The sequence below is a fragment of the Rhagoletis pomonella genome, unplaced genomic scaffold (assembly GCF_013731165.1).
Source record: "Rhagoletis pomonella isolate Grant_MI unplaced genomic scaffold, Rhpom_1.0 Rhpom_scaffold_00006, whole genome shotgun sequence".
In the NCBI taxonomy this organism is placed as follows: domain Eukaryota; kingdom Metazoa; phylum Arthropoda; class Insecta; order Diptera; family Tephritidae; genus Rhagoletis; species Rhagoletis pomonella.
The window spans coordinates 46,373,414-46,394,243 of NW_023458560.1; positions in this window are offsets into that span (position 1 = coordinate 46,373,414).

Genomic DNA, 20,830 nt, shown 5'->3' on the forward strand with positions numbered 1-20,830 from the left:
AGAAAATCAAATAAAAAAAATTAAAAACCCATCATTTAATAACGAAGGAAAAAAATATCAGTTTCAGAAAGCTAAATGATATTAAAAGAAAATTTTAAAACAAAAAAATCTACAAATTAAATTAAGAAAATAAAGAATAAAGCAAGTTTCTAAAAATTAAATGAAATTATAAAATATTTATTTATACTTCTTTTGAAAACAACCAAAACTAAAAACTACAAAAATTTTCTGAAATTAAAAAAAATTATTTTTGTCTTTAATACAGTAAAATTTAAATTTTCAGACAATGGAATTAAAGAAAAAATAACTTGAAAATAAAAAACAAGTTTCAAAAATTTTATGATATTAAAAAAGTATTTGTTTTTTTGTACGAGAGTAAAATCTAAAAATGAAAAGAATGTTAGATTAAAAAAAAATTGATTAAAACAAAGGAAAAAATATAAATTTCTGACAATTAAATGGAATTAAAAAAAGTTCTTTGAAAACAAATAAAAATGCATATTAAATAGAAAAAAGAAATAAACATACATAGGTTTCTAAAAGTTAAGTTTCAAAAAAAAATATGTGTATACATTTTTTTATCTTTTAACACAATAAGATCTAAAAATTAAATTGAAAGAGAAAAAAATGAAATTAAATAACCCTCCTCCTTTTTAAGCCAGTTAAAAAGAGAGAACACATTGCGTTGCCCGAGGATTCGTAACTCGGATCTCTCGAATGACACGCCAGTGCGACCAAAATGATATACATTTCTCTATGGAACACGCTCAAGTGCTTTCTGTCAAAAGAGCTTTTCACCATGAAAGTTGGCAAGGGAACTTGTTTTTTTTTGTAATACGTTCGTGTCAGAATAAACAAAATCTTTCAAGTATCTTAACTATTGTCTTTTTTCTTTCAATTGTATTACAAAAGACTTTCAACTATCTTAGCCAGAATTGCCCTATAAGAAACAGAGCGGCGCTTTTAAAGCTGACAACAAACAAACAATCAAACAGCCAATTTTCATCGCCATTACATTAAGGCATTTAACAAGCGTCTAACAAACAACAACAACAACAAGAATGACCAACAACCATTATAACTACGGTGACCATAAATATGGATTCAAAATGAAGGACAATTTTTCAAAAATATGCCTACATATATTTACGTAGTATAAAAATTCTTAATACATTTTAAACTGTAAATATGAATCACGTTTTCTTAATCGATATTAATCTTTTTTACATGAATATTTATAGAAGTATAGTAAAACATATTATAATTAAAATAGTTTACACTAAAAGTGAAAATCTTTATTTATTTTATTTATTTATTTATTTATTTATTTCAATTACGGTACAAATCTAACACAACAACCCGGTGGTTTTACTTTCAAGTGTTAAATGTTAGGATTACATGGCTAAGCACAAATGCATTTAATAATTTAACTAGTAACTTACTTGCTATTTGAAAACGAAAACGAAGAGTCGCATTAATTATAAGATATGATATAAATAGTGGAGGGGAAAATTGTAGAAAGAGGCTAGGTATTTGAGAATAGAATAAGACAAAAGACAGGAATAAGGTAGGAAAATGACAAAAAATCTGCGATCAGTTGGCTTACGCCTGAGCAAAGAGCCGATGCAATTCTCTCTTAAAGGGCAGAGGGATCCTGATGGTTCTGATTGCTAGAGGTAAAGCGTTCCAAAGACGGATAACAAAAACAAAAAACTGACGTTTAGATTTGAGGCAATTGTATTTAATATAAATAATTTGGAGTGCTCGTTGCGATCGGGGAAACTGTAATCGTTCATGGAGATACCTAGGCTCCTGGGTGATTAAGATTTTGTGAAGTAACATAAGACATTTTAGCTCCAATAGTTTATCAAAAGATATACCCATGATCTTAGTGCTATATTTAGAGATATGTGCGCGGCGTCCAATTCCGTAAACATATCTGGCGATATTGTTATAAAGAGTGTTAAGTTTTTTCTTGCACACACTATCACAGTTAGCGTACAGCTCGCATCCATACAAAATTGTCGGTAGTAAAAAGGTTTTCGCTAGCAGCAGTCGAATTTTTACTGGTGTGAAATACTGAGTCATCCATAAAGACCTAAGAATTCCATATGTTTTTCCGGTTATGCTGGCAATATGATTGTTCCATGTCAGCGTCCTGTTAAATATTACTCCTAGGTTTCTCGCAGTGTCAACAAAATCTATCACTGAATTGTTGAAAATTATTTTGTGATGTTCATCAAGTGCGAAGTGTCGTCTATCAATTGGAATACATTGAGATTTGTTTGGGTTAATTACTAATCCGTTATTTCTAGCCCAGCCGTTAACACGTTCGAGGCCAAAATTGAAGTTACGAATACAGACATTGATTGACGCAAAGGGACAGCTAACATACAATTGGACATAGTCGGCATAAATATGAATATCACAGTATTTCAAAATTTTGGGTAAGTCGTTAATATACAGCACAAATAACAGCGGACCTAGTATTGATCCCTGTGGGACACCCCTAGAGGTGGACAAAAATTCAGATTTATCACTTCCAACACATACAGCTTGTGATCGATTTCTTAGGTACGAACTAATTAGGTCCAACGCTGGTGACGAGAAATTAAACAAGTTTTTTAGTTTTAAACATAAAAGTTTGGGGTCAACAGTATCAAAAGCCTTAGAATAATCGAGTAGAGTTAAGAAGGTAACATGATTTATGTCCATGTTTTGCCTTATATCATCTGAGACCTTTAATAGTGCGGTGACGCAGCTTCTATTAGTCCTGAAGCCTGATTGATGTACGCTCAAAAGAGAATTACGACTCAAAAAATAGTTAATTTGTCGATGCACTAAGCGCTCCAGTACCTTGGATAAGAAGGGCAATATAGCAATTGGTCGAAAATCGCCATTGGGTTTGGAAATGGGAATGATCTTGGCTCTCTTCCAGCACGCTGGATAAACACCCGTGGTCAAGACGGCATTCATAGCATGCGTAAGGTAAGGAAGAATTTTGGGGAGGAGACATTTAAGAAATTTTGGGTGAATGCCGTCGAACCCAACGGCATTAGATTTAACATCAAGTATTGACTGGACAACATCACATTCGTCTACACATTCAAAATACAAACTGGGCAAAATCTTCATTGTACGAGTGTTATAAAGCTCGTAACAAATATTATTACACGGAGCAGACAAATTAACAAACTTTTCATTTATATCGTTGACATCCACAGGTTCGGTAATGGGGTTATTTTGTTTGCCAATTCCAATTTCACGCACCTGCTTCCAAGTCTGCTTGTAGCCGACGGCAGTACTGAACTTGAACTCATAATACTTCAATTTTTGTTTCTTGATGGCTTTCGTAACAGTTCTCCTCCTAATTTTGTACTCGTTGTAGAGCATTTCCGTTTTTTGTTGCTTCCATTTTCGGTACGTTACGTTACGACTTTCAATTAAGTTTTGAATGTAAGCGTTGAACCAGGGGCTAGTTTGAGTAACGTTTCGCTTCGTTACAAGTGGTACAAACCTGTCAAAGAGGGACTTTATATGTGTCTGAAGGAAATCAATTTGACTTTCCGATGATGCCATGTCACGAACGTGACCCCAATTGACTGTATCGACAGCTACCGAAAGTTGATCATAATTAATTCGAGTGAAGTCACGATATGAGTATGAATACTTGTCATGTACAAAATGAAAGTCGTAGGAAAGAAAAATTAGATCGTGCTTAGAGAAATTCGGTACAGAAAGTTGGTCATAGAGAAGTACTTTTGCCTTCACGCTAACGAAGAAAATGTCCAATAGGGTGCTGCTTGTTTGAGTAAAGTGTGTAGGTGTTAAGCAATTAATGGGGAACAGACCAATATTCAGCATGGACAGAGAAAAATTTGTGTCGCTGAGTAAATCACAATTAAAATCCCCAGTGATAATGATGTTGTTGTAACCTAGGGTGATATCTTCTAAGAAGTCGATAAATTCACTATAGGCTATGTTCTTATTAGGTCTGTAGATGCAGCCTAGAAGAATTTTATCAGTTTTGGATAAGATTTCGACAAAAAGATATTCAATTCTGTTATTTTTAGGGGATGCGCATTTAACATTGCACGAAAGTCCATTTTTAACATACATGGCCACCCCACCACCATGTCCAACTCTATCTAAACGAAATAGCTTGTAGCCATTCACACCAAACAAATTATTACTCAAATACGAGGAGAGCCAAGTTTCAGATATACACACCACGTCGACATTAGAAGATTCAAATATGTATCTGAATTCGTCAATTTTGTTTGATATGCTTTGAGCATTCAAATCACAGACTTTTAGTCCGTTCCTTTGTTTGCCCAAAATGCGAATCATATTAAATGTATTGTCTATGGAACGACAGCAATCATCAAATTTCAGAGACATTAGTACTGAGAGAGCGGACTCTGCCTCTCAAGAGAAACTGCATGGGCAGACGAAGAAGAGTAAGGTTGAAGGCAGATTTTATGTCACTTATGTAAGGAGAGTCAGCAGAAAGAGAAGAATTGGAGAGATAGAAAAAAATATAAACATACTTAATATACTCAATTACTAATATTAAAAACATAAGAAACGTATACATATATGTATATTGCGTGACACAAATTAACGCTCACGTAACGTTCGCTGCAATCCGACGAAGATCTTCATTGCTGGATACTTGCACTGCATTGCTGTTGGGACGAACTCGTACATAGACATTGTCGCGAATTGAGAATACAGACATTATTTGTTTTTGCCTCTTCAATTGCATAGCAGACTTCATGATGTCACGTCTGTGCTTAGTGAGACTCTCATGAATGTCTACTCGCCCGTCAGAGTTGTGTCCGATGTCGCGCAGCAGTATTGACCTCTGTGCAGATTTGCGGAAGCGCGCAGCTGCGCGAAACAGCACGGAACGATCAGCAGAAGAGCGTAACTTCACTACTACGGGGGCAGCAGTATTTTTGTTTTTTTCTGGGCAGACGAAAAACAGCGCCCACTGGCGGAACATCTAGCTGAATCGCACAACACAGCTGGGAGAAAGTCTACGTAGGTTTTCGTTATCCGTTTGCGGAATACCTCGTAAGATGATGTCAGGTGAAGAAAGCGCATTCTGACAGTCGTCAAGTTGTGCACCTCGGTACGCAAATCGTTGACTTGACCACATTCTCGCTCGACTTTGTTAACGCGTTCCACCACATTCTTTGCTACTAATTGTTGCGTTTTCAAGAACTGCACATCAGAGCACAGCTGTTGTATAGGTGCGCATTCACCCTCGGCTTTCGTGACACGCTCTTCAATATGTTTCACCTTCTGCTTTAAATTTACCAGATCTGCCGTTAACTCACCCAGCCTCTGCATAACACGTTCCTCTGACTCCCTCATACATGCGGACAGCTGTTCGATAATGCTATCTTTTTGAGCATCAATTTTGGCTTCGAGTCGACCAAAATAGTTATCAATTGACACGCTTTCCCCAGTCTTGCTTTGCTGAAGAGGGGAAGCTGTTGCTTGGCGCGCAGTTTGCGTTCTGGTTGATGATCGAATTTCGCTCGTTGTTTCTTTTAATATCTAGATTTGCGATTCGAAGTTAATAATGCCCGAGCAAAGCCAGCCAAATCAACCCTTTATTAAACCTTTATAGGGTATTAAATACAGTGCAACCTTCGAATAATACTAATATATTGCAGCGCTGTACAAACACGTCTACTCCACAGACATACTAAATCGTTATTTGTTGACTTGTTTTATATTTGTTTAAAGTCTCCCCGTTTCCAAAACACTTTGGTTTTCAGTAATTCATCGGAATTCAGTAGTAGACGGCAATCCTGCACTACACTACTACAACTGCTTGTCGACAGATGCCGCTGGTGATTATTATTATTATTTATTGTCAACAGATGGCGCTGTCAATGCCCACAGCTGGTCGATCCTCCGCAGAAATTTTAACCGCAACAACAATTGTAAGTATACGCCAGCAGGTAGCTAAAAGCGTTGATGTTTTGTGTATTTTTAATTATGCACTCACTTGGCAGTGAAACTCAATACGTCGAAACTGCAGCGCGACTGGAACCACCAGATAAACACCTCACAACCTTTTTATGCTTGCAAAATATTGTTTAATTTAAACTTTATCGGGAGCTTGCGAATTTATCTTCACTCCTTACAGAGTTGCCAACTAAATAAGATTATTTTATAGGCAAATTTTGAGTCGTTCAAAACGAAAACAGTACCCTTTTTTTGTTTTTTTGGTACTTCTCGCAGTTATTTGTCAAAAATCGAGGTCATGAATCGACGTAAACGACGAGTTACAAAGTGCCCTTTACAAAAATATATAATTTGTGCAGATTGCGCTCCATAGCATTTACATTTCTAATCCGATTTTCATTATCTTTGGCTCAAAATTTACTGTAGTGATATATCTTCTTTATGGAATTTTTAAAATAATGATAAAAAAGATCAAATGAAACTGCATATTTGATTGAAAATCTCACTTTTTTCGACTTTGACGACAAAATGCAAATGGTCGCCTGTAGCACTAATAATTTTCATTGAAGTCGCCACAAGTTATATATTTTGGTAAGAGGCACATCAATACCCTTCGAGCTGTAAGTCGCTTACGTTGATTGGGAGATTTTTTCATGAGATATTGAAGAAAAGCTACGAAAAGTACCCAAAAAAACACTTTTTTGAAAAAATCCATCCATTGTCCGATAATTTTAAAATAACGAATAAAATGCGGGACAAATGCAGGACACTTGGAAAAAATCAGTACATTTTCAGATTTTTCAGGTTTGAAAAACTACGCAGGACCGACCTTTGAAAAACAGTACGGTCCTGCAAAAAACAGAACGGATGGTCACCGTAATTATAACGATTGACTTGCAGACGTTAGCGTATGGCGGCGCGTCGTCGCCGGCTCAGAGACCTCAAAAGTGCGACAGCAGTAGTCAACTACAACACCAAAAATACAGCAAGAACAACTACACATTCTTTAACAAAGCATCGCATGTAGCAATTGCCCTTCCACTTACTGGCTTCTTTCTCACTCTACGCCCAAATCCTCACTTCTACTTCTACTTCATCTCTTATGCCCCATGGCTAGCGGTTATAAAAAAAAATAAGAAAAACGAAAAGCACTTACCCGACATCGACAGCCAAACAAATAAACAAACAGACGTCTGTCGCAGTAACAACAACCGCAGCCAATTTTAACCAATTTTGGGTTCGACTATAAAACGACGAATGAGTTGTCTTACAACAACATGGGCAACTTAAAATTAGCCGCCTGAAGCATTTGTTGGGTTGTCGATGACCATTTGACACTTGAAGTGGCAAAGCAGATAAGTTGGGCGGCGGTAAAATAGTCGAAAAAAGTGCTTGAACACATCGTCATTGTTGGAAATTTTTTGTGGGAATAATAAATAGCATCGATCGATTAAATGAAGAAGAAAGTTTATGTGGCAATAGACTTTTATTGTTGTGAAAAATTTTAAGAGCACCTTAATTGTTGAGACGGAAAAGCTTCTAATGGAGTGGATTTGAAGCCACAGTTTTTATTTAATTTCCATTACTTTTAATTAAAATGCAGTTCATTCTTTAAAAAAATCCACATTAACGCAAGTTTCAAAGTTTGTAGAAAATTTAAACAAATTCAAAAAATTTTCTTCAAAATTTTAAACATTTTCTTAGAAGTTTTCTGAGGATGCGGTTTTGTAGCTTAATCATTTTTACACTTACTGCGGCTCTTCCGAAAATTTTTCCATATAAAAAAAAATCGTTATACGGAGAAAATTAGGGAAGTGCGTCAGTCAACAAGTTTAAAATATCAATGCTACTCCAAACTTGCACTTTTTTATACTAAAATTGAATGAGCTACAAAACTGCATATTCACAAAAATCCTATGTAAAAGTTTGTAACTTTTATGATTTTTTTTTGAATTTTTGGTAATTTTCAACAAAGTTTTAAACTTGCGTTGGAGATCCATTGGTGCAGTGAAGTGAATCCATAACCTATCCTTCCTAAACGACAACCTCACCAACTGCTCGTCAAGATCGCTAACGATGCTCTGTCGACCGGTGCGAGCGGTAAATATATACTTGCTCAAGGCTGAGTTGCTACAATTGGACTGGACACGGACTATACGAGACGCGCATTGACGAATGCTCAGGACGACACGAACTTGATGACATGTGGAACATAGCGAAAGGGACCTCAATCTTTGCTTTAAAAAACGCGCGGACAAAATCCCGAAGCGTCTGTTCTCCAGAGGGGCGGCTCTTGGTCTGCGGCTGACCCACATTTGGCGCCAGGACTAGTTTCACTTGGCAGTAGATATAAAACTCAAACGTCCAAGCCGACATACAAAGTGGCGGACGGCGGAGCTAAGGCAGCTCAGGGCAGAAGCTAGGAAAGCTTTCAATAGAGCGAAGTTTACTAACGACGCGAAGGATCGGGACGAATATAGGCGCAACTTTAATGCATTCAAGAAAGAGATAAAGTAGACAAAGAAGGCATCGTGGTCCAAATTTTGTGACGAATTTGAAACGACCACTAAAGCTGCGTCATTAAGAATATGCTTTCGTAAAGCCCAACTCCTTCCAGTTTCCTGGAAAAGCCAGTAGGAGGGCACACCGAAAGCAGCCTAGAAACACTAGAACACCTGATGGACGTCCACTACCCTAGGTGCGGTAACGCAGGGGACCCAGTCCCTCCTTTGACCTGACACTCTATTACCCATAGAAAATGCAGTCCAGTTGGCAAAATTATTGCTGAAGATAAAGAAGCTTGGGCTATCAGACCCTTCCAACCCTATAAATCTCCGGGTCCAGGTGTAATCATTCCGGCCGTGCTGCAACGAGCAAGTTGCCACGATAACTCCCTGGCTATCTATAGGGCGAGCCTCCGCCTTAGCTGTATTTCAAAGACATGAAGGGGGTAGCAGTGGTTTTCATTCTTAAAGAAAAGGCGTGCCACGGCGCTGAAAAAGATTTTAGACCCCTCAGCCAGTCATCAAAATAATGGAGGGGGGGGGTATCATCTCCCCTGTTTTGGAACGTCGTGCTAAGCGAATTCCTGCTCCACACATCGAAAGAAAGAAAACGCTTTATGCGCTCTACTACTACGGTAAATGTACGATTGGGAAAGACTGGGAGCTACGACCGCTGATAATAAACTGGACTTATACGGCGGTAGTTAGACCTATTCTCACCTATGGCATGCTGGTATGATGGAACGGGGCGCACAATCAATCTTGAATGGGTCCCGAGATATAGTGTTGGATCTGAGAGGGGACTTGGGGCAGCGATCCAGATCGCGAAACCTCTCCTGCGATTTCTGTCTTCAAAAGTTGAAAGAGTGAACAGGGCAGTGACCAACAGTAGGTGGAAAAATCTGCACAAATGCATGGTATCGCGCTCGCTCTGGCCACGGCTCGACGAACGAAAAATATGGAGTTTATTAAGACTTTCAAAACCAAACGTTAGGCTTCTTACAGGATTACTAATGGGACACTAGACATTGGTCATATGGCCGCCAGGTACGGAGCCCCATGTAACGACTTCTGCAGATGCTTCAGAGATGAGAAGGAGAAAGAATCCATCCAGAATTTCCTTTGTGAGTGCCCAGCACTCCGAGGAATACGCTTCAAATTTCTTGGAGGCCATTTCTTCGAGAATCTGGATATATTGGGGAAAGCTCCACTAGAAGCTCTGCTTGGATTCGGTAGAGAATCCCAAATGGTTCAAATATATGTAGGTATAGACATGGGGGAACCCCCTAGGCATGTCAATGTGCCCTTATGGCCTCCGAGTAAACTCTTATCAGAGCTCCCCGTTTAACCTAACCTAACTTTGAAAGTTGCGTTTATATGGTTTATTTTAGAGAATGAACTGTATTTTTATTTAAAAATAGTGAAAAGTAACCTAGAAAAAACAGCGAAAAAGCATTTTCCATATTCAAGTGCATGGGTGTGTAATATTTTACCAGCACCATCTGTGAATAAATGTGAACAGGAATGTATATTTCTCTAGGGGTCGGTTATTCAACGACTGCTTTATCGATCACATGCTATATGCATGATATCGAAAACGTCGATAATGATGTTTAATTGAGTAGTAGTGGGAGTGGTAATGGTAATGGTATTGGTAGATAATTGGAATGGTAATGGTAAAGGTAGTGGTAATGGTAATGGGAATGATAATGGTAATGGTATGGTATTTAAACTCCACACGCCAAATATTTGGATTGGAAATAGTGTCTCGAAGCCGATGTAGGATATACACCTACCTTTAAGGATAGAATTGAAGACATGGACTGGGTTAAAAAAGCTCCATAATTCTTGAAAACGCCTTTAACAAATCAAATGCTTTATGCGATGCCGGGTGATATTGATGTTACATAATTAAGTAGGCAAATGTCTACAAATATTAGAAAAAGAAACGATTTGAATCTTTGAGTAGAATATTTTCTCAAAATATTATATCTGTATCGACGATGATTGTGTATACCTCTGGCAAAATGCCTAGCCTTGGCGCCCATGCAAGAGAGGGCATGACAACTATGAAACACTTTAGTTATCCCTAACAATTTGCCGTTCAATCAACATAAACGCTGAAATAACGCTTATTGTGTAACAATTGCCAATTGCATGAAAATTACAAGTGGTCGTAAAAAGTGTACAGCATGACGCTTACAACAGCAACAAAAATATTACAGTAGTAGAAGGAAGGGAGATGAGAAACAGACACAGTGGGAAACAGAGCTCTAAAACGTTGGAAAAGTGCGTAAGTGTTTTAGTAAAATGCGTGACTATTTGCGGCATTGGTGAATAGAGTGAGTTGTAAATATATATATACTTATGTACATATATACATTAGACCAGATCGGTTAACAATATAAAAAAACAACATTTCGTTACAAATAATCGCAGAAAGTGAAATTAGAGGGGCAGCCTTTTACTTTTATTTCCGCCCCAAACCTAATGTGGCATACATCCACTTGTATACACGAGTGAAGTTGTGGTAGATGGTGCGTATGATAGAATCATTACAGGGTTGCGCGACAAAATTGACGAAGCCATTACGGAGTGGCTAAAATTCAATTTGTCGACTACTACTGTTTTTTTTTTGATTATTGACGCTGCTATTACGTTATCTTTTATGGCTTTTGCACTATGACTAAATATTTACAGACATATGTACGTACATAATAAACTTGCAATGTAAGCGTATGGTGTGACTGTGACAGTTTTTGGTGCTTCTTATCAAATTTGAAGGTATGCGCCAGCGACCGAACATAACAGTTATTGATGAAAACTGTCATTGAAAAATTCACTATGAAGGAAATGTTCTACAACTAAGTGATACATACCAATCGATTTATTTCTTCTACCGAGACTTAAATTTAAAAATAAATTTGTATTTGTAATTTTTATGCAAAATTAAAAAAAATAACAATTATTTTTGATTTTTATTTTACAAATCCAAAATAACAATTATTTTTCATTTGTACCTAAATAATCTGCACAGTTATTTTTGATCTTTATATTATATGTCTTAGATAACGGTTATCGAAGACTTTTATTTATAAAAGTCGTCAACCAAAATCAGTCAGTGACGTTTACTTTTAAAAATCATCAATATACATAAATCAGTCACCGACTTTTACTCTTTTAGTCATACGTATAAAAGTCATATATAATTTTTCGCAGTTAAGAAGGTGCTGGAGAACAAAAGTTTACTGCGAGTTATACAAATGGCTTTTATAAGTATGATTTAAAAAATAAAAGTCAGTGACTGATTTTTATTGATGACTTTTAAAAGTCAAAGTCACTGACTGATTTTTGTTTATGACCTTTATAAATAAAAGTCTTCGATAACTGTTATCTAAGACTTATAGTTTAAAAGTCAAAAATAACTGTAATTTGCAGATTATTTAGATAAAAATCAAAAACAATTGTTATTTTGGATTTATAAAATAAAAATCAGAAATAACTGTTATTTAAGAGTAATAAAATAAAAGTAAAAAAATAAATTAAAGAGCGATTTTTTTAATAAAAGTTGTAATTTTTACGGTCCCTGGTATGCGCAACATTTCTAGGAGTTTCTGGAGAATAAGGGATGCTGGGAAATTGGGGTGAATCATCAGTTTTTATTTTATATAGGGACATCAAATGGAAAATATTCTGACTCAAAAGCTATTTTAAAATATCAAGTTAAATAAATCTAGACCAGAGAACGTATATTTATAGAGAAGGACCAAGAACGGATCAGCGTGGAAACTGTCAAATACCAACAAACTGGCGAAGCGCATTTTAAGAGCGGCAAGCCAGAGACAATCGAATTTTAACAGAGCCCAGCCAGAGGCAAAATAAATTTAACAGAAATTGTCTCATCAAAGCAAATGCATGTTTTTCTTGTTAAACGCGAAATGCTGACGGCTTTTTACGTTTTTACAAAGCTTTTATTGTTCTTTAAATTGGTTAATTATTTAAAATAAATACATGCATAGGTCGGAATATGTAATATGTACATATTGTGTACATGCATATGTATGCGAGATACAATTTTGTGAATCTAAAAAGTGAAAGTTATGGAAATATGTAGTATGCAATTGGCAAATTCGTGGGTGATTTGCCGTCGGCATTTGGGTTGAAAAAATCGACTTTTACTTTTTTACCGATTCATATGGTAGATGCTACGCTATTTTCAATGCAACAAACCGCAGTTTTCTAGCTGCCTTGGTTTTTCCCCAAATTCACTTTAAAGATGGACACGTTGACCAAAAAACGCAAATGCGCACTGTTTGGTGATTTGGTGTCGGCATTAAAAGCGAAGCAAATCGGTTTTTATATATTTAACGATTCTAATGGTAATTTATAGACACGATATTTTCAATGCAACAAACTGCAGTTTTCTAGCTGCTTTAGTTTTCTCACACATCCACTTCAAAGATGGATACATTGACAAAAAACGTACAAATGCATTGTTTGCACTGCACGTGTTAATTTCAAAGTTGTTTTTGTCGAAAAGTTATTTATATTGAGAAAAACTGTGCATTATCATTTTTCACTGCTATACTCGTATTATATGTAAATAATGGGGCATATGCATAGCTAAAATAAAGCCGACACTGAAGTTAGTTACAGCTTTTTCATATCACTTTCAGTGGACTAGGCATCTGTGAAAAAAAAGATGCAACTAACTTTCTTCTTATTTGGGACTGACAAACTTAAACTTAGAGTCGACTTTATTTCATATACGAATAGGTATGCCCCAATAGTTTTGGAGTCCAATGAAAATGCATTTCCCCATGCATACGTATGTACTAGAGTCCAGCGCAATTGTATTTGCCGCATTTCATTCAATAAGTACTCCTTGCATTGTACTCTACTCCCAACACATTTTTACTTTTTCCGCATACATACACTACTTGGCGTTGAGAGAGTAAATACTTGACGTACTTGCTATTACTCCACCAAAGTACGTACTCTACTTTCCCTCATCGCGTACGAGAGATATTTGCTGCTGCCAAAAGGGAGTAGCAAATCTACTCTCTGTATACTTGTAGTACGGTAAGTACTTGCGTATTAAATTTCAATTCTGGTTGTTAGCCTACTAGTTGATATCGTTTGCAGCGCTGGTCAGTGAAATTGAAAGAGTAAAAATAGAATATGGAAATCGAAGATGTAAGGAAATGTTTACGGCCTTATTTATAAAATATAACGTAGATTTAGACAGTTGTTTAATGTGACATTTTCATAAAACTTTTGTATTCAAGCAGCTTTTTAAATCTATGTATGTACTTAAATTTTTATGAAAGTATTATTTCTCGTCTCTAATTTTCTATAAAACTATTTGCAGTCATTAGCCAACAAATAAGTTGCCAAAAACAATAACTTAAGCAATGCTGCTATACGAAATAAAATTATTAGTGGCAAATCAAAGTTTTGAAAAGTGCCGATTTTCACATTCGATAGTTGGACATGGTAGCGACGAGATGTACGAGCATTTTTTGCTTAAGAGCTGCATACTGATTTAAGAAATTTTTTATAGAAGAAAATTTATTTTCCATTTATTGTGCGTAATTTTATATGAATTTTTAGTTTTTCTTGAGAGCCTTTACAAATAAAAAAAATTTCGGAATATGTACATATGTACATATGTACATACATACGCAGCCATATAACTTGATTTCAAGAAAAACGAATTTTCATTTGGCACGTTCAGAAGGCGAAACAGCTCAGTAACTGGTGCGATTGCACCTTCTGAACGCGTTGTTGCGTACTTCTGATCAGCTGAATAGTTGCGTGTTAGATGATCGTAATATTTTTCTGATCATTTGAGACAACATGTTGGTGTGTACCTTTGAGAGTTGAATTTGACAGCTAATGTATGAAGTCGTTCAAAAGACGCATAAGGATCACTGATTTTTGTTTAGCAACGGTTGCGCTCAACTGCTGCGCCTTCTGAACCTACCTATTGATAACTTTTTTTTTTGATAACACTGCGACAGCTCAAATTGGTATTGAGTAAACCCAAATGCAAGATAGAGTTTTTGAATTTCATTGAGTTTTTTTAATAAATACTGAAATTAGAGGTGTATGAATGGCGAAAGAAAAACTTCGTCCGATTTTTTTTAAATCGAAACTACATTTTAACATATGTACATATGTCCATGCATACATAAATATATTTAATATGAACCTATGGTTTCAATTCTACGCATATCGTCAGGGTTTTCCTCACAACTTGGTTTTGCTGCAGTGAAGCGACAGAACAAGTGACGAGAAAAAATATATGCGGACACTTACATATATATGTATCTATGCACATACGTATCTATGCACATACGTATCTATGCACATACGTTTTTTTTTTTTTTTTTTTTTTTTTTTTTTGTAGAGGTGGCACAAAGCATTGAAAGCCGAAAAGTGTGGGACTTGCCTTTCAGCTCACCGCACTAAAAACCCACCCCTGCTCCGTTTCCCTCCCACCGTGGAACTACCGTAAGGTATTACTTCGCGGAGGGGGAGCGGCCTATTGCCAATCTATGAAATTCTGCGGAGTTGTTCCGCTCGACGCAATTTAGATGAAATTGTGCTTGCCAAATTGCAAACAACGGACCAGTTATCTTCTGACTCAAGCATAGTATCCACAAGGTTATGAACCGTAAGTGGCCTCCCCACCTTTCTGCTCGAGTCATCCCTTTCGATTGCAAACCTCGGACAGACGAAAAAGCAGTGTTCAGCGTCTTCAATAATATCCTTTGCACAGAAGGTGCAGAAGGGATCGTCTTCGTGCTTAAATCGGTATAAATATGATTTAAAGCACCCATGCCCTGTCAATATTTGGGTCAAATGGAAGTCCACTTCCCCATGTTCCCTACTTACCCACCTTGATATCGAGGGTATGAGGCGGTGCGTCCAACGACCGCTGGCTGCGCGGTCCCACCTCGTTTGCCATTGCTGCAAGCACCTCTGTGTCACCTCTTCGCGTCTCGTTCGGTTTATAGGCCTGGGGCCTGTCACTTCCACTAGAATGTCAATGGGGCAGAGTCCTGCCACCACTAGCGCTGCTTCTTCGGACGTAGTTCGGAATGCACTGCATACTTTGATAGCGCAAAATCTGTGCAAAGACCTTGCTTCTCGTACATATGACGTCTTGCTGAACGCTTCATACCAGATTTGTGCACCATAGAGCAGCACACTGCGCACGACGCTTGCGTATAGCTGCCTACGCTGTTGTTTCGGGCCTCCTACGTTCAGCATAACCCTAGTTAGTGCCCCTGCCACCTTTTCGGCTTTCTCGACAGCATAATCAATGTGCGTCTTGAAGGTAAGCCTCGCATCAAACATTATGCCTAGGTATTTTAGGGCCGCCTTTGACGTAATTTCTTGTTGACCAACCTTTATAGTCGCCACTTCTCTGACCTTTCTACTGCTTACTAGAACTGTCTCGGTTTTTTGGTGCGCAAGTTCCAGTCCTGTTTCGGCCAGCCATGCTTGGATCTGGACGATTGAGCTATTTGCTGCGGTAATTATTTCTTCTAGATGCTTCGCTACCACCACTAGCGCTATGTCGTCAGCAAATCCGACAATTTTCACTCGTTCTGGCAAGGATAGTCGGAGTACACCATCGTACATGATATTCCAGAGTATTGGACCCAGAACCGAACCCTGTGGTACTCCAGCCGAGACTTTATATTCTTTGACACCGTTCTCCGTATTGTACAGTAGCACTCTATTTGCTAGGTAGTTGTCTACAATCTTGCGAAGGTATGCGGGTACCTCGAATCTGCGTAGAGCAGCGTTTATGTGTTTCCAACTTGCTGTGTTGAACGCATTTTTTACATCGAGGGTGACAAGCAAGCAGTACTCCTTTGCTCCTCCCTTCCACCTTTCGCCACTGATTGCATCTTCCGCCAACTGCTTTACTAAACTGGCTGCATCTAACGTTGACCGCCCCTTTCTGAAGCCGAACTGTGTCTCTGAGAGGCCTCCCTTTTCCTCGATTGCTTCTAGCAGTCTATCGCTGATTATGCGTTCGAACAGCTTGCCCGTCGTATCCAACATGCATATAGGACGATATGCTGAGGGATCTTCTGGTGGCTTCCCAGTTTTCGGCAATAGAACTAGCCGCTGGCGCTTCCATGCATCAGGAAATACTCCTTCTTTAAAGCATTCGTTAAAACTATCGACGAACACTTTAGGGTTCGCAGCTACAGCAAGCTTGAGGACACGATTTGGAATTGCATCCGGCCCCGGTGATTTTTTATCTTTAAATCGCTTGGCCGCAAGAAGTACTTCTTCCGTGCTCACCATGGGAAACTCGAACATCGTAGCAGGAAAGATTTCTCTCACAAAACTTGGTTGCATTGGGAATAACGCCTTTATTATCGTCTCCAGCTCATTTGGGCATAATACCTGTGGTCGAACCGATGCCTTCAGCCTTTTCGTCACGACTTTATATGCTAAGCCCCAGGGGTCATTTTGGACGCTTTCACACAAGCTAGTAAAGCACTTTCGCTTGCTGAGCTTAATGGCTTGTTTAAGCTCCTTGCGTTTAGCTCTGTATATAGCATGTTCGCCGGTAAAGCTTTCAGACCTTCTGGCACGCTGGTAGTTTCTTCTCGCTCTGTTGCATTGCAGTCGCAAGTCCGCTATTTGCTCATTCCACCAATAAACTGGTGCACGTCGGCTGGTCGGGTATTTTTTCTTCATCGAAGCGTCGCACGCTTGAGTGATTTTGGCCATGAGGTAGTTCGTCATGTTACTAGCTCCGTAGGGTAACGAGATTCCAGACATCATGGCTACTAGCGCCTCTTCGTCTAGAGAGTTGACCTTCCAACCTGCTGTTGCTCTTGCACTGACTTTTCTGCTCTCTCTCTCCTCATGTATCGAGAAAATGATAGCCATGTGGTCGCTATGAGTGTACTCGTCGCTAACCTCCCAAGACGTGTGTCGAAACAGCCTGCTGCTGATAAAAGTGAGGTCAATAATGGACCCCACCCCATCCTTGCTGAATGTAAATTTGGTACCCGAGTTGCATAATGCCACATCCAGAGACGATAGTGCTGCAAGAAGAGCTCTTCCTCTGGCGTTAGTTCGTCGGCTTCCCCATTGCAAGGCCCAAGCATTGAAGTCGCCGGCTATTAATACGGGTGCTCTAGTCCGGGCATCAAAGGTAAGCTTATCCATGACGGCTTCGAATTCATCGAGGGTAAAACTAGGCGGTATGTAGCAGCTATATACAACTAATCCAGAGACTCGAACACATACAAAACCTACGTCTGCCTTGAGTTGTTCCATATGAAGGGGCGTTATGGCGCTGCTCCACACCGCTGCTCGACCGGCATCGTCCTGGGCCCATAGCTGACAATCCCCCACCTTGTATGGTTCACTTAGTAGCGCTATGTCAACATTGTGGTCAATCACCGTCTGCTCCAATAGCTCCTGTGCAGCTTTGCAGTGGTTCAGGTTAAGCTGCAAGACCTTCATGATGTTCGGGATTTTTGTATCGCCTCTATATAGTACGGGCAGTCTTTTCCGCCTGTCCTGTGCTTTACGTCTGGCTTTTTGTTTCTGGAGCAGATTACGCACCGTTTCTCCTTCTTACATACGTTGGCTTTATGGCCTATATCACCGCAGTTGAAGCACGCCCCTTTCGAATCGTGACTGCTTTTACAGTTTCTTGCCAGGTGGCCAAACTCTAAACATTTGAAACATTGCGTCGGGTGCATTTTTAGTCTTATTCGACAGATTACCCACCCTACCCGAACTTTGCCCACTGCGATCAATTTGCTCGCCATGGCGGCTGGCAGCATCAGGGTTGCTGTCTTCGTACCGCTGTACGCGCTTCTTAATGACTTGACGGCTTCTACAGAAATTTTGCTGCCATCGACCTCACTTTCTAAGGCAGAACAGAGCTCTTGTTTGCTTATTAGCTCGTCTAAGTCCTTGACTTCTACCGCGGTTTTTGCGGTCAGGGTCTCTACCGTCGCTTTCTCTCCCAGCGTTTCCTTGACCGCTTGTTGAACCTCCACTGTGTGCGAATCCGTGGGTTTGGCCAATTGTAGGAGTAGGTCCCCATTGCCGGTTTTGCGTACTTTGGTTACCACGTCTTCCAGATGTTTTAGTTGTGGATCGTTTTTTAAACCTCGCAGTATTTCTGCATACGAACTTCCGTCGCGACTTTTTATTACTATAGCATCCGGCTTTGGCAACTTGGGCTTCGGCTTCGACCTTTTCTTTCCTTCTACTGTCTTCCATTGAGGTTCTTTGCCATCATTCGACCCATTTGATCGGTTTTTCTCTTCACTTACGTTCGCTGGCGTCATTGCTTTTTCCTGGCGTTCTATCACAGTGCTTGGCTGCTTTCCAGTTTTACTCGGTTTACCGCTCCCAGGGATTTTTTGAGGCGTTGTTTGGCAAGCGGCACTCAAAACGTTTCGCGGTAGCGCATTCCCATACGTATCTATGCACATACGTATCTATGAACATACGTATCTATGCACATACATATCTATGCACATACGTATCTATGCACATACGTATCTATGCACATACGTATCTATGCACATATGTATGTATCTATGCACATACGTATCTATGCACATACATACATATGTACTTAGGTATGTATATCAGCATTTTAGTTGAAAGTACGTTTTGCTCGTCGCTCTCTTCATCGCTCCACTACATTCCTGTCCTTAGTTTTTTTCAGATACCACAAATGCGCGATCCAGAAAATTCTTCTATCATTCTTGCCACAAATGTATGTTTTCTTCGAAAATACTCAAGTACTACCAGTAGAGTACTCTACTGTCAAATACCTTTTACTCGCAGTAGTTGCGGAAGGCAAAGTAAATACTCTACGCGTGTTGCTATTGATCGGTAGTTTACGTACGCTTGCTGAAACTGGTTTATGCTTACTCACAATTGACCCGAACGATGAAAGTAGGGGAAGGAAAGTATTTGCGCGGCGATCGGATGTCTTGTTGGGCCGTTTAAATGGAATTGCGCAGGAGTCTAGTATGTACATACGTACTCCATTAACTGATAAAGTTTTTACATGCATACATATATATGTATGTATGTGCATATTACTGCCAAAATACTACGCACATATACACAAATGTACATACCCTGCAAAAAATGGGACTAATCCGGGGTGACTCCGGGAGCAATCGCAAAGGAGCATGCGATTAATACCACTATTGATCTCTTTATATGGAATGAACTGTTCGCTTTTGTTTGAACATGTCCTATGAAGAGACTAATTGTTCACCTTTATACCCGAACGGGTATAAAAAGCGATTAGTCACTTAAAAAATAAAAATAAAAATTTGCGCCAGCTGAGATTCGAACCGGGCTGCTCAGCTTTGTTAGGCGAATACTCTCTCTGTGTGCCAACGCCGCACATGAAATTTCATTGACCAAGTGCGTACAAATCATTAAATCGTTAATAGTACCCGTTAGAGATGAGTTGGGGGCTAATTGATCTCCAATTATACCCATAAGGGATGAGTCGAGACTAATTGACCTCCATTAGTACCCGTATGAGACTAGTTGGGACTAATTAATGCCCAATTGTACCCGATTGAGAGTAATCTCGGAATACTCTCTTTAGAGATTAGTCGCATAATTTTTGCAGGGTATTTACAACTCACGGTAGCATACATAGATATGCACATAATTACACGCATACTCAAATACAACAATAACTATTTCTTTCATAACCGCATGCGCGTATTTCTCAAGGCCAAGTAAATTCATTCATAAAAATAACCGCAGCACATCTCCCCGCAAATTCATCACCATCAAGCTCAACTTTTTCAATCCGACACAAAAATTCTAAAATATTAAAATGAAGAAATCTCGGCAAGCCAAGTGAAAAGTGGCAACTATTTCTCTATAACCAGTAAAATAAGTTATCTCGAATTTTGGAAATTTTTGGTAATTTTTGGCAAAACACTCTTTTTTTATGTTACATATCAATATTTCAATCATTAACTAGTTTTCGAGATGTAATTTTAATAAACATTAAATAAAAGTGTACGTTTTCTGCAGGAAATTACATTGATTTTTTTTTTAATAAAATCAAAACTTCTAAAATCGCAAAACTATGCGGTTTTATCGGAAGTTCACAGATGTAACGTGGCAACTTAGCTCGTTTGCATATTTTTCGGTTCGAAATTGTAAAATTTTTGTCCATGCCGCGACACAATTTTTGTACAGGTGGGTCAATGTGCCTTGAACAAAATTTATATATATACAAAAAAATTATTTTATTTATTTTTTAATATTAAAATTTTCTATACTTCAAAGCCTTT